This window comes from Saccopteryx bilineata, chromosome 8 (genome assembly GCF_036850765.1).
Source record: "Saccopteryx bilineata isolate mSacBil1 chromosome 8, mSacBil1_pri_phased_curated, whole genome shotgun sequence".
NCBI classification, from domain to species: domain Eukaryota; kingdom Metazoa; phylum Chordata; class Mammalia; order Chiroptera; family Emballonuridae; genus Saccopteryx; species Saccopteryx bilineata.
The window spans coordinates 84867507-84882848 of record NC_089497.1 but is presented as its reverse complement, the minus strand read 5'-3'; the positions used below and the strand labels follow the sequence as shown (position 1 = coordinate 84882848).

The window sequence follows — 15342 nt, the reverse complement described above, 5'->3', positions numbered from 1 at the left end:
TGACATCGGATCATTTACAGCAAAATGGTGGGATCTTGATAACATTATACGAGGTGAAATAAATAAATCAGAAAAAACCAGGAACTGCATTATTCCATACGTAGGTGGGACATAAAAGTGAGACTAAGAGACATTGATAAGAGTGTGGTGGTTACGGGGGGAGGGGGGAGAGGGAGAGGGAAAGGGGGAGGGGGAAGGGCACAAAGAAAACTAGATAGAAGGTGACAGAGGACAATCTGACTTTTCTGTGATGGATATGCAACATAATTGAATGACAAGATAACCTGGACATGTTATCTTTGAATATATGTATCCTGATTTATTGATGTTGCCCCATTAAAAAAATAAAATTATTAAATAAAAATTAAAAAAAATGAGTGGCTCAAAGAAGTAATAAGCACAGAGATCAAAAGATACATACAGGCAAACAAAAATAACAAAACAACATATCAGAATCTCTGGGATGCAGCAAGAGCAATAATAAGAGGGTAGTTCATATCACTACAGGTCTATATGAACAAACAAGACAGAGTCCAAGTAAACCACTTAACTTCACATCGTAAGGAACTAGAAAAAGAAGAAAGACAACCCAAAACCAGCAGAAGAAAGGAAATAATAAAAATCAGAACACACATAAATAAAATAGAGAACAGAAAAACTATAGAAAAAATTAATAAAACAAGGAGCTGGTTCTTTGAAAAGATCAACAAAATTGATAAACCCTTGGCAAGACTCACCAAGAAAAAAAGAGAAAGGACTCATATAAACAAAATCCAAAATGAAAGAGAAATCACCAAAGATATGATAAATATACAAAGAATTATTGTAGAATACTATGAAAAACTATATACCACCAAATTTAACAATATAGAAGAAATGGATAAATTCCTAGAACAATACAATATTCTTAGACTGAGTCATGAAGAAGCAGAAAGCCTTAACAGACCCATAAGCAGGGAGGAAATAGAAACAACTATTAAAAACCTCCCCAAATTAAAAGTCCAGGGCCAGATGGCTATATTAGTGAATACTATCAAACATTCAAAGAAGATTTGGTTCCTATTCTACTCAAAGTCTTCCAAAAAACTGATCAAGAAGCAATACTGCCAAACACATTTTATGAGGCCAACATAACTCTCATACCAAAACCTAGCAAGAACAACACAAAAAAAGAAAACTACAGACCAATATCTCTAATGAGTACCAATGCTAAAATACTAAGAAAAATACTAGCAAATCAAATACAACAACACATTTAAAAAATAATTCATCTAGCCCTGGCCGGTTGGCTCAGCGGTAGAGCGTCAGCCTGGCTGGTGGGGGACCCAGGTTCGATTCCCAGCCAGGGCACATAGGAGAAGTGCCCATTTGCTTCTCCACCCCCACCCCTCCTTCCTCTCTGTCTCTCTCTTCCCCTCCTGCAGCCAAGGCTCCATTGGAGCAAAGATGGCCCGGGCGCTGGGGATGGCTCCTTGGCCTCTGCCCCAGGCACTAGAGTGGCTCGGGTCACGGCAGAGCGATGCCCCGGAGGGGCAGAGCATCAACCCTGGTGGGCATGCCAGGTGGATCCGGGTCGGGTGCATGCAGGAGTCTGTCTGACTGTCTCTCCCCGTTTCCAGCTTCAGAAAAAAAAAAAAAAAAAATAACAATTCATCATGATCAAGTGGGATTCATCCCAGAATCACAAGGATGGTTCAACATACGTAAAATGGTTAACGTAATACACCATATCAACAAAACAAAGAGCAAAAACTATATGATCTTATCAATAGATGCAGAAAAGGCATTTGATAGAATACAACATCATTTTATGTTTAAAACACTTAACAAAATGTGTATAGAAAAAAATATCTCAACATAATAAAGGCCATCTATGATAAACCATCAGCTAACATCATATTAAATGGCATAAAACTGAGGACTTCCCCTAAAATCAAAAACAAGTCAAGGGTGTCCACTCTCTCCACTCTTATTCAACATAGTGCTGGAAGTTCTAGCCAGAGCAATCAGATAAGAGAAAGAAATAAAAGGCATTCATATTGGGAAAGAAGAAGTAAACGTTTCACTTTTTGCAGATGATATAATCCTGTACATCGAAAACCCCAAAGACTCCACAAAAAGACTACTAGAAACATTAAATCAATACAGTAAGATGGCAGGAAACAAATTTAATATACAAAAGTCCAGTGCCTTCCTATATGCCAACAATGAAACATCAGAAAACGAGCTCAAAATAACAATCGCCTTCATGGTTGCAACAAAGAAAATAAAATACCTAGAAATAAACATAACAAAAAATGTAAAGGACTTATATAATGAAAACTACAAAGCATTGTTAAGGAAAATCAAAAATGATATAATGAAATGGAAAAATATTCCTTGTTCTTAGATAGGAAGAATAAATATAGCCAAAATGACTATATTTCCCAAAGCAATATACAAATTTAATGCAATTCCCATCAAAATTTCAATGTCATTTTTTAAAGAAATGGAACAAAATATCATCAGGTTTATATGGAACTATAAAAAACCCCGAATAGCCAGAGCAATCCTAAGGAAAAAGAACAAAGCTGGGGGCATTACAATACCTGACTTCAAATTATATTATAGAGCCACGATAATCAAAACAGCATGGTATTGGCAGAAAGATAGACACTCAGACCAATGGAACAGAATAGAAAGCCCAGAAATAAAACCACATGTGTATGGTCAAATAATTTTTGATAAAAGTGTCAACAACACACAATGGAGAAAAGAAAGCCTCTTCAATAAATGGTGCTGGGAAAACTGGAAAGCCACATGGAAAAGAATGAAACTCGACTGCGGTTTGTCCCCCTGTACTAAAATTAACTCAAAATGGATCAAAGATCTAAACATAAGACCTGAAACAATAAAGTACATAAAAGAAAACATAGGTACTAAACTCATGGACCTTGGTTAAAAGAGCACTTTATGAATTTGATTCCAAAGGCAAGGGAAGTGAAGGCAAAGATAAATGAATGGGACTACATCAGACTAAAGCTTTTGTACAGCAAGAGAAACTGACAGCAAAACAAACAGATAGCCAACTAAATGGGAGATGATATTTTCAAACAACAGCACAGATAAGAGTCTAATATCCAAAATATATAAAGAACTTATTAAACTCAACAACAAACAAGCAAACAATCCAATAAAAAAATGGGAAGAGAACATGAACAGACACTTCTCCCAGAAAGAAATACAAACGGCTGATAGATATATGAAAAGATGCTCATCTTCATTAGCTATTAGAGAAATGCAAATTAAAACTACAATGAGATACCACCTCACACCTGTCAGATTAGCTGTTATCAACAAGACAGGTAATAACAAACGTTGGAGAGGCTGTGGAGTAAAAGGAACCCTCATCCACTGTTGGTGGGAATGTAAAGTAGTACAACCACTATGGAAGAAAGTATGGTGGTTCCTCAAAAAATTTAAATTGAACTACCTTATGACCTAGCAAACCCACTACTGGATATATACCCCCAAGACTCAAAAACACTGATATGTAAGGACACATGCAGCCCCATGTTCATTGCAGCATTGTTCACAGTGGCCAAGACATGGAAACAACCAAAAAGCCCTTCAATAGCTGACTGGATAAAGAAAATGTGGTACATATACACTGTGGAATACTACTCAGTCATAAGAAATGATGACATTGGATCATTTACAACAACATGGTTGGACCTTGATAACATTATATTGAATGAAATACGTAAATCAGAAAAATCTAAGAACTACGTGATTCCATACATAGGTGGACATAAAAATAAGACTCAGGGACATGGACAAGAAAGAGTGTGGTGGTTACCGGGGGTGGGGAGGGGAAAGGAAGGTTAGGGGGGAGGGGAGGGGTACAAAGAAAACCAGTTAGAAGGTGACGGAAGACAATTTGACTTTGGGTGATGGGTATGCAACATAATCAAATGTCAAAATAACCTGGAAATGTTTTCTCTGAACCTATGTACCCTGATTGATTAATGTCACCCCATTAAAATTAATTAAAAAAAGAAATACTAGAAGTTGAACTAATAGAAGTTTGAATTCTTAGTCCACTCAAGTTTATGTAAATTTTGTTGCTAAAGTACATAACCCTGAAAATTCAGGCTACCTTAAAGTATTGTACCACACATACTGACCTAATTCTATATGACTCTGGAAACTATGTATAAAATTGCAAAGTATACTGGAAAGATAGGAACTCTTGAGATCTGTGTTCTAAAGTCAGTTTTAGCACTTTCACTTTGAGTAAGTCACTTTTAATATCATGAGGTTCAGTTTTTCCAGCTACACAATTGAGATAGCTCTCTCTCTCTCTCTTACACACACAAACACACACATAGCTACTATGAAGAAAAAAAATGGCATAACAAATACAAACAGCTGTCATATGTGACAGGAAATATTCGACATACGGGATGTCTACCTCTGTAAAGTTATAGGCAAAGTTTATATACTACCCTTGTTGGTAGTTTCTTAGTCTTCCTCTCAAATCAAGAAAACAAACATTTTTTCCTTTCTCACCCTCGAAATTTGCTCTGATTCAAGATTTAATAAACTCATTTACATAAGATATAAATTAGAAATGCCATATAGGTTTTGACTCGGAAGTCAAGTCTGATTCACAGTGGCTTCCAGCTATGTTGAAGAGATTATTGTAACTAGACACTGGGTTAGAAATATAAGGTTGATGTCCAGCACCTGTGTTAACGGGGAAATCACAAAGGTCACATATCTGCCATCTTTCCTGTGAAAGATAATGGTAAATGTTTTCCTTTCTAGAAATATTTAAATGTTTAAAACAGGTACACTTGAAGGCCAAAAGAAAAAACATGCCATTATCAGCCTGTGGGAGAGCATAAGTCAAGGGTAGGGGATGCCTGTAAAACCATAGAACATAGAAGGTTCCTCCATCCCCAGAAAGTCCAGCATTATCTATCTCACTGGGTCCAAACCCTATCATTCTGTCACAATGAATACTCCTGTCATTTGAAAAAGTCATCAGTTTTGGTTAGACTTGAACATATCTTTCAAGTAAAACTGAAAAAAAAATTGCTTGGTATTCTTATTCATTTACTATTATTCTAATTATTAAACTCTATCATAAGATAAATTAAAAATATAAATTTGTCATTGCCCTGCCTCTACCCCTGCACCATTGAACCCTGAGGTGATACACAAATCAACTCAACTGCTTTAAATACTTGATGGTCTAGAAAGTTTATAAATAGCCAAATACATACAACACATTTTGGTTTCCTTTGTTTTAAATTTAAGATTTACTCTCTGTCACCTTTTTCTTAAGTGGCCTGACCAACTTCTCTTGAATTTCTGTTTTAAACCAGTGTAACTGATATAAGCCTCTAACAAACACCTCCTTACACACAAAGTGTGGCTTATCTTCCTGCCCCAAGTGTACTGATATTCAAGTCTAAACCACACTTTTCCAGCCTCAAGTTTGAAGACACTGCTTTAAAGTCTTATAAAAAGAGCATATTTCTGATTTTATATTTTAGCCTCAAAGTTGTAACTAGAACCAGTCATTTTCCTTGTACTGTTACCTAGTCTTTAACGCAAAAGAGAGCCTTTTCATGGGCCCTCACCCTAACATGCAGTGGACCCAAGTTGAATATATGGCCTGAAATTCAGAAATCTCTCTTGAAAGAAAACTTTCAAAACTTTCTTCATATTTGTCCCAAATTCCTTTCCTATCACTGTAATGCTGTTATTCCCTGTTAATACAGCACATATCACAATTCCTTTTTATTTCTCCAAGCTCCCCAGTCAGCCAGGGCACAGAGACTCCTGGGACTCACACATTCGCTGTGTGTCTCTGGGCCGAAGATGACGCCCTGCCAGACCTTGTGAGAGCTCCCACCACAGGGGTCGGGAGGAAGGGAAGTGCTCAGACTGCTGGGGCTTAGTTATCCTGCCTGTGGTGAGGAACACCAATACATGGGCTTTGTTCAGTAAACTGCCCATGCGTGTGTGCTTTTCCTTTGAATAATGACTTTCCTGTAGTTGAGTGTCATCCATTCTCATCACAATATGCAATATTCAAACAGGATGATCCTTTCCCTGTACAAAAGGAAAAACACTGAAGGAGAAGGAGAAAAGAGAATTTTTGAAGAATAAGGCTTAAGGGCAGTGAGTGAAATCCCAGAAAATAAAGGCTATCTAAGGTGTCCAGGGAGCCAGAAAGAAGCGAAAAGATTGCTGGCTCTGGATTTGGGGCTGTGGCAACAGAAGATGATGCCACAAGGCAAGCCTCACAGCTGCAGTGCTTTGCGGAGCTCTTGGTGGCTGCAACTATTCCGGGTCTTATTGAAAGCAGCGTCTCGGCTGAGCAGTTGTGCCCTCAGGCACTGTTGTTTTAACCTCACAGAGTCTTAGTTTCCTCCTTTGTAACAGTAAGGGATGATCAGGAATACAATTTACAGACTGGTGAATATTAAATGAGAGAATCCTCATAAAGCTTAGTACAGTGCTGGGCTTGGAGCAAAATTTCCCCACTCATGTGGCTTCAGCCAGCCAAGACTCACAGTAGCACATGGGAGGGTCGCACACTGAGACCTGGTTCATAAATGGAAAACAGCTTCCATGTATCTTTAGAAATAGCTACATGGCATTAACCCAACTTAACTCCTTAATTCAATCACAATATAAAACATTTTGCTGTCCTTTAAAATCTTCATTGATGCCTTCATTGAGATCCTTTGAAATGTCATTTGGATATTTTCCCCACATAGGAACAAATTTTTCCCACTAGTATAGTGTGAATATCATTCACACTTGCTTGTATATTTTCTTTATTAATAGAGGAAGAGGTTGAAGACATGACTCCAGAGGATTATTTTTCTCAGTTTGGTAGGACTTCCTTGCAATGATTTTCTAAGAAATGGCTTTTCTGCATTAAGCCTCCCAATTTAATAAAAAGGATTGTTCCATGTATTGATTCTAAATTGATGCTATTTTGGCATCACTGATTTTTTTTTTTAAATGTTAATAGACATGTCAAATGTCTTCTGTCTGGGTCACTTATCTTAAGTGGTAATGAAAGCATTTAAGAATCAAGTTTGTTCTTTACAGGGACATTATTTTTTTAAATAGACTCTGTATATAAGCAGTTTCAGGACCAACTTTATCTCAACCCCCATCCTCACACTTTTCTCCTGCTATGCCTTGTCTGAGTGCTCTTGGAAGGCTTCTGAGAATTCCCAACACTGAGGGCAAAACACCCAAGATTATTCTAAATGTGTTGGTGGAAGCTGCCGAAATAAGCTCTCAGGTTTGGCTAACTTTATTAGAAGCAGAAGTCTGTGTTGGTGGGGACAGGTGTCCTGTGCATCACTGTAGCTCTAGTCTCCATGGCTGGCTGTGTCAGTCTTTTGCAATAGCTGTGCACAATGGCTGGTGTGGAATTACCAGCAGTATGTGATCAAGGATGTTTGGGCCCAATGTTGTTGTTGTTGTTTTAGTTAAAAGATTACATAATAAGGTTTCCTTTTACAGATGAAAGAATAACATGAATTTTATATATTATTAACTTTAAAAATGCTTCTTCTCTCCATTTGAATCAATTTTGTATCCAGAACTAGCCTGGGGACCCTTCCCAAGAAATGTCAAGTTCTTCTTTGCAAACTTTTAAGAACACCAGGGAAAGTTTGAAAGTTATAGCTAATATTGGTATAATTCAACCAAGTATACTCTTTTAAGTGCTTTTCATGGATTCATTTATTTAAGCATCATTCCAACCCAATAGACAGGTACTAGTAGGATCCCTGTTTTATAGCTGAAAGTAATGCATATAGACAAGTAAGATAAGTTTCACAAGGTTACACAGCTAACATGTAGCAAAGATAGAATCTGAATACTCTGACTCTAGACTCTGTCTCTTTCCTTTGCTACTTTATTATATTGCTATTTTTTAATTAATGAAGCTTGTGGTCTCTAAGTTATGTTATGAACAATATACTATGTTAAAAGCTATGTTCAAACTTATGTTAGAAGGAATGAACCTAAGGAAGAATTTTATTAAATCCTCAACCAAGGTGTGTAACAGTCATTTGGCTACTGCCACCTGACAGGTGAGAGACTGAAAGGCTTGAAACTATGATAATAAACCCTTTACAAATTAAGTAGTCTACACAGCCAGGTCCCAGGTCTCCACACCTTTCTGAGTTCTCTGGAAAACCAAGGATTAGGCTAGATTATTGCTTTTATCCTCTAAGCCCTATATGTTTATAACCTCAAAACAGTAATGTCTAGAACAAGATGAATAATATTTAGAGCTAGTAAATAATGTGATGTGAAACAATATTGTGATCCAAACTTCACCAAATGGGAGAAATGAAACAGAGCTCTTTTCCTTTCCAGGTTCTGTCTCTCTCAGGCCTTCCTGTCTTCAAAGGCTGCACGTGCCTCCTGTCCCACTGTTTTCGCAACTGGTCTGATTTCAACAGTGCCGAAAAATGGAAACTGGTCATGAGCTGGGATCCAAGTTCTGTGAGGTTTGACGTCTTTTAAAATTGCAGGGAGTCCTCATTAAGAAAAAAAGAATACTAATTTACAAATACAAAATGAGTATAAGGTAGAATTACTGTAACAGCTTCTTGGCTTATCTCCTTGTTTTCATTCTCTTTCTAGTCTAATCAATTCTTATATGTGTAAGCTTTAGGACTCAAAGTGTTTGTTATGAGAGATGTAGACAGATGTGACAAAATGAGAGATCCTCAGTCACGTCGTAAGCTTAGGAAATTCTCAACATGTTCAGTCAGCGATTTCACGATGCCATCAGTATAACAAAGGCACTAAGAAATCCTTTTTTTTTTTTTTTTTGTATTTTTCTGAAGTTAGAACCAGGGAGGCAGTCAGACAGACTCCTGCATGCGCCCGACCAGGATCCACCCGGGATGTCCACCAGGGGGCGATGAGCTGCCCATCTGGGGTGTTGCTCTGTTGCCTCTGGAGCCATTCCAGCACTGAGGTGGAGGCCATGGAGCCATCCTCAGCGCCTGGACCAACTCTGCTCCAATGGAGCCTTGGCTGTGGGAGGGGAAGAAAGAGACAGAGAGGAAGGAGAGGGGGAGAGGTAGAGAAGTAGATGGGCACTTCTCCTGTGTGCCCTGACTGGGAATTGAACCCAGGACTTCCACACGCCGGGTGGACGCACTACCTCTGAGCCAACTGGCCAGGGCAAAATCCTACTTTTTAAATTTTTTTTCTTTTACAGAAATAGAGAGAGACATAGACAGGGACAGACAGACAGGAACGGAGAGATGAGAAGCATCAATCATTAGTTTTTCATTATGCGTTGCAACACCTTAGTTCAGGGGTCCCCAAACTACGGCCCGCGGGCCACATGCAGTCCCCTGAGGCCATTTATCCGGCCCCCACCGCACTTCCAGAAGGGGCACCTCTTTCATTAGTGGTCAGTGAGAGAGCACAGGATGCATCCTGTGTGCTGTATGTGGTGGCGCCACAAAGCGCAGTGATGCGGGATGCACGCATCAGGGCTCCGGAAGCGCGTCATATCACTTGTTCCGGCTAGCATTGACAAATATGGAACCAGACACTGACCATCTCATTAGCTAAAAGCAGGCCCATAGTTCCCATTGAAATACTGGTCAGTTTGTTGATTTAAATTTTCCTGTTCTTTATTTTAAATATTGTATTTGTTCCTGTTTTGTTTTTTTACTTTAAAATAAGATATGTGCAGTGTGCTTAGGGATTTGTTCATAGTTTTTTTATAGTCCGGCCCTCCAACAGTCTGAGGGACAGTGAGCTGGCCCCCTGTGTAAAAAGTTTGGGGACCCCTGCCTTAGTTGTTCATTGATTGCTTTCTCATATGTGTCTTGATCGTGGGCCTTCAGCAGACCGAGTAACCCCTTGCTCGAGCCAGCGACCCTGGGCTCAAGCTGGTGAGCTTTTGCTCAAACCAGATGAGCCCGCGCTGAAGCTGGCAACCTCAGGGTCTCGAACCTGGGTCTTTCGCATCCCAGTCCGACGCTTTACCCACTGCGCCACCGCCTGGTCAGGCAAAATTCTATTTTTTTAAATGTACAAAAATGTATCTGTCTGTGGGAAAATTTTTTGTTTGTTTGTTTTTTAGAGTAGCTATTAGCATTTTACAGTTAAACCCAGTTTGGAAAAACTCTGATCTAGGTTAATCTTCATAAACTATTTGTGTATCATACTCTTCCTGGTTGAAAAGAAAAAAGTTCCAAAGTTGACTAAAACCTCCCCTATCAGGTCTAAATTAACCAGGTTAACATTCCATGGCTTTATGCTATCTAAAATTCCACCTACTACTTCTTCAAAAGCAAACGGTTTGCTGTAGCTGGCTTTACCATTGTCTGCACAGGCAGGCTTCTTCCTTCGAGGGGACACCCCGTTCTCCCCATCCGGTGCGAGTTCTCCCAGCCTGGCCAGTACTTCCATAGTGGCGTTTGGTCCCAGCCCACATCTAGCATTTTAATAGAATTCTTTAACATCGCAGCGTTCTGTTCCCTGGCCAACTCCATTTCCAGAGGCAGAGAATGCCTTTCTCTCTGTCTCCTCAGCATCTGAGTGTGTGCACTGATAACTTCACTATGCAGACAGATGGCACTTAACAAGCATGTGACTGAATAAATGAATTCATGGGTGAGTGAATCTTGGTAAACTTCCTTTCAAATTAATTGCCATTGTAGTTTCCTGAGTCCAGTCCACCTGAGCACATCAGGGATGAACATAGGAGAGCTCACTGAGCTAGCCCCATCTCCAACCCAACCGCCAGGGATGTGGAGAAGGTGAACCAAGGCAGGCATTCTGTAGAGCAGTGTGCAGAGGACCTGCCTGCCTTACCAGGGTGGCTGAGTGAGAATACAGAAAGCAGGACTTTATCAACAGGCATTAGAAGATGTATCTATATGTAACATTGGGATAAAACATCCTTTGCTGATCATGAAAATACATAATTCCCAGCAATGCCTTTTCAACAGATGCTTAAATAGCATCTGCTAACTTCGACGAGTTGTTCACTGCCACAATTTTAATGCCATCTCAAATCTTAAATTGTCTTTGTTTTTTTTTAATATCAAGGCTCCTATATATTTTATCTTATAGCACAGGTAATTTTCCCCTTCAAGTAGAACAAAATTAAACAGGTTCATACAATATTCATTAACTTACATAGGAATATATATATATCTGCGCCTCTAGGTTTAAATTAGTTGTCTCCTTTGGCCTGGGAAGACTAAGTATTTGCTATAGGTATTTCTCTTAAGTGGTTTACCTTCTTGGTTGTTCTATTATTTGATTTATGGCCTGAAATGTCTTTTTATATCTTATATACATACACCTCTACTTGTGCATAGGACAAAGTAACTAAGTTAGGCATTTTGTTTATATAATCAGATTCCCTAGAATTCATGTCCAAATCCTATAAACCCCTATTAGTGATGTCAGTAGCAAACTGTTTGATCTTTACTTAAATAATTACAAAACAAGCCTTTTCTTGACTGGCCGTTTGCAAGGGCATGCATTTATTATATTTATGAAAGAGTGCTGAAAAGAGCATAAATTGAATATATTTAACACTAATTTTAAAAGATCCACTCAGATTTCCTTTGGAGTTGTCCTTATTGAAAAATGTGAATGAGGTGACGTCACAGAAATGGTGCCGTGAGTACCGCGTCCGACAGATCTCCCCAAAATTTCAACAAATTCATCAACCAGAGACAGAAAAATCTAACCTTGGCGCGTCCGGCAGTTCCACACACTGAAGATGAAGGGGCTGCTTTCACTTGGAACTGAGAGTCGGGAGGGAGCTGAGGGTGCGGAGGAAACTAACTGCGGTGAGGACATTTATTCAAGCCGAGGAGGGAGTGTGCCTGTGCTGAGTCAGCCCACGCAAGCAACCGCCTGCCCACATGCTACAAGCAACCACCCGCAGGCCCAGAGCACCCCATTCGCCCCCGCGCCCAGAGCACCCCAACCGCCAGCGGCAGGGGGGAGTGCACCAAGGCGAACTTCCCTATGCCGGAGCTTCTCTCCGCGGGCGGGGCGCCTCACCCAGCCATTCAAGCTAACAATCAAACGTTGGGGGAGGGGCGTGTGGGCAGCTTGCAATCCTTTCTGTATCAGATCAGTGGATCCAATCGCTGAAATGAGCTTAACCCACAGTCTGCTCACCTTCCAACTGACCTACGTGGCTCTAATTGACAAGATCTTTCTCAGTTCAGCAATCCAAGACAAGAGGCGTGGTATTTTTTAGTGCCTCTTGCTAAAGGGGTGGGGGCAACTTTTGATTGGCAGAGTTTTCATACTCAGGGACATACACTAAAAAGAGGGACTTGGCAGATGTTAAGACCTCCTGTACTGCAGGCAGCGACTAGGGCATCTTCTTCCCAGCCAAAACAGGCTACAAAGTGCAGAAAGTCTGGGGGGAGTGTCCCACAGCGTGCTAGGCTGCTGAACAGGCCTGGAGGCTCATAGAAAGTCACCTTGAGAGCAATTGGCTCCCAGCCCCACCTGATTACGCTGGCAGCTCTGACTGACAGAGCCTTACCCAGAGCCCTGCGCTGAGTGGGGATAGAGTGGGGATTTGCCAGCTCTTTGAGCCTCTTACTCCCCAGGCAGAGGCAGCAGCAGCCTCATAGCTGGATCACCAGGCTGCTAATTCAGGAAGGAGAGACTAGGAGAGAGGCTCTGGGAAAACGGACTCTCTCATTGTCGGAGCCTGCAAACGCTAACAAGCCTTGACTACCAATGAGACTGAAGCCAAATATATGACATTGCCGTAGAGTCTCATCAACTGCAAATCCCTACCTAAGCGTGACACAGGGACAGAGCCTGGGGTACAGAGTCACTGACCAGGAAGAGGGAGAGGAAAGAAAAAGGAAGAAGTTAACCTCTCAAAATCAAGAAAAATCCACAGACTTTATAACTTGTTCCACTATTTTTTTTGTTTCTTTTATTTTCTTGCCTTTATTATTATTATTTCTATTTCCTCCACCTTGGCCCTTTTATTCTCTGCCCATCTTATTCTTCCCTTTTCTTGATCTACACTACCCATAAGTGTTACATTTTATTTATTTTCTTCTTCCTTACTCTCCATGAGGGTTACACTCCAAAACCCTTAACTGTCTCTCTCTCTCTTTTTGTTTTCTTTTTTTTTCTTCCTTTCTTTTCCCTCTTTTTCTTATTTCTCCCTTTCTATTAGTTTCTTCTTTTCTCTTTTTACTTTTCCTCTCATTCAATCCTCAATCATGAGTAAATTATTTAATTTGGAACAATTTTTTTGTGTGTGGCATTTTTGGTGCTTTTTACTTCGCTTTTTAACTCATTAGCATTCCTCCCAACCCAGGATCTCCATTCTATTTAGTCTTTGCTCAACTTAATACAAAATTAACATACAAAAGTCTATAGCCTTTCTATATGCCAACAATAAAATGTTAGAAAAGAAACTAAAGAAAATAATCCCCTTCACGATTGCAACAAAAAAATAAAATACCTAGGAATAAACATAACAAAGAATGTAAAGGACCTATATACCAAAAACTACAAAGCATTGTGAAAAGAAATCAAAAAGGATACAATGAGATGGAAAAATATTCCTTGTTATTGGGTAGGAAGAATAAATATCAATATAATCAAAATGGCCATATTACCCAAAGCAATTTATAAATTTAATGCAATTCCTATCAAAATTTCTATGACATTCTTTAAAGAAATGGAACAAAAAATCATCAGATTTATATGGAACTATAAAAAAACCTAAATAGCCAAAGCATCTGGGGGCATTACAATACCTGACTTCAAACTATATTATTGGGCCACAACAATCAAAACAGCATAGTATTGGCAGAAAAATAGACACTCAGACCAATGGAACAGAATAGAAAACCTAGAAATAAAACCACATATATATGGTCAAATAATTTTTGATAAAGGGGCCAACAACACACAATGGAGAAAAGAAAGCCTCTTCAACAAATGGTGCTGGGAAAACTGGGAAGCCACATGCAAAAAAATAAAACTGGACTACAGTTTGTCCCCCTGTACTAAAATTAATTCAAATGGATCAAAGACCTAAATATAAGACCTGAAATAATAAAGTACATAGAAGAAGACATAGGTACTAAACTCAAAGACCTGGGTTTTATAGAACATTTTATGAATTTGACTCCAAAGGCAAGGGAAGTGAAGGCAAAGATAAATAAATGGGACTACATCAGACTAAGAAGTTTTTGCTCAGCAAGAGAAACTGACAACAAAATAAACAGAAAGCCAACTAAATAGGAAATGATATTTTCAAACAACAGCTCAAATAAGGGCCTAATATCCAAAATTTACAAAGAACTCATAAAACTCAACAACAAACAAACAAACAAACAATCCAATAAAAAAATGGGAAGAGGACATGAACAGACACTTCTCCTAGGAAGACATACAAATGGCCAACAGATATATGAAAAGATGCTCATCTTTATTAGTTATTAGAGAAATGCAAATCAAAACTACAATGAGATACCACCTCACACCTGTTAGATTAGCCCTGTTAGATTAGCTATTATAAACAAGACAGGTAATAGCAAGTGTTGGAGAGGCTGTGGAGAAAAAGGAACCCTCATACACTGTTGGTGGGACTATAAAGTAGTACAACCATTATGGAAGAAAGTATGGTGGTTCCTCAAAAAACTGAAAATAGAACTACCTTATGACCCAGCAATCCCTCTACTGGGTATATACCCCCAAAACTCAGAAACATTGATACGTAAAGACACATGCAGCCCCATGTTCATTGCAGCATTGTTCACCATGGCCAAGACATGGAAACAACCAAAAAGCCCTTCAATAGAAGACTGGATAAAGAAGATGTGGCACATATACACTATGGAGTACTACTCAGCCATAAGAAATGATGACATCGGATCATTTACAACAAATGGTGGGATCTTGATAACATTATACTGAGTGAAATAAGTAAATCAGAAAAAAACAAGAACTACATGATTCCATACATTGGTGGGACATAAAAATGAGACTAAGAGACATGGACAAGAGTGTGGTGGTTACCAGGGGTGGAGGGAGGGAGGACTCTGGGCAATGGGTATGCAACATAATTGAATGACAAGATAACCTGGACATGTTTTCTTTGAATATATGTACCCTGATTTATTGATGTCACCCATTAACATTTTTTTTGTCACCCCATTAACATTAATAAAAATTTATTAAAAAAAAAAGAAAAGAAAAATGTGAATGAAACCAATGGCATAGGCACTTTGTCTAGTAAGGATGATTTTACCCAGTGGCACTTTGTGATAAAGA

At 39.2% G+C, this 15342-nt stretch overlaps 1 protein-coding gene across 6 annotated transcripts in view; it reads right to left on the bottom strand.

The window, feature by feature from the left end:
* The window catches only part of PLD1 (phospholipase D1), a 315252-nt gene that overhangs the window by 84813 nt on the left and 215097 nt on the right, over window positions 1-15342 (bottom strand). The gene's annotated exons all lie outside the window — the stretch shown is intronic.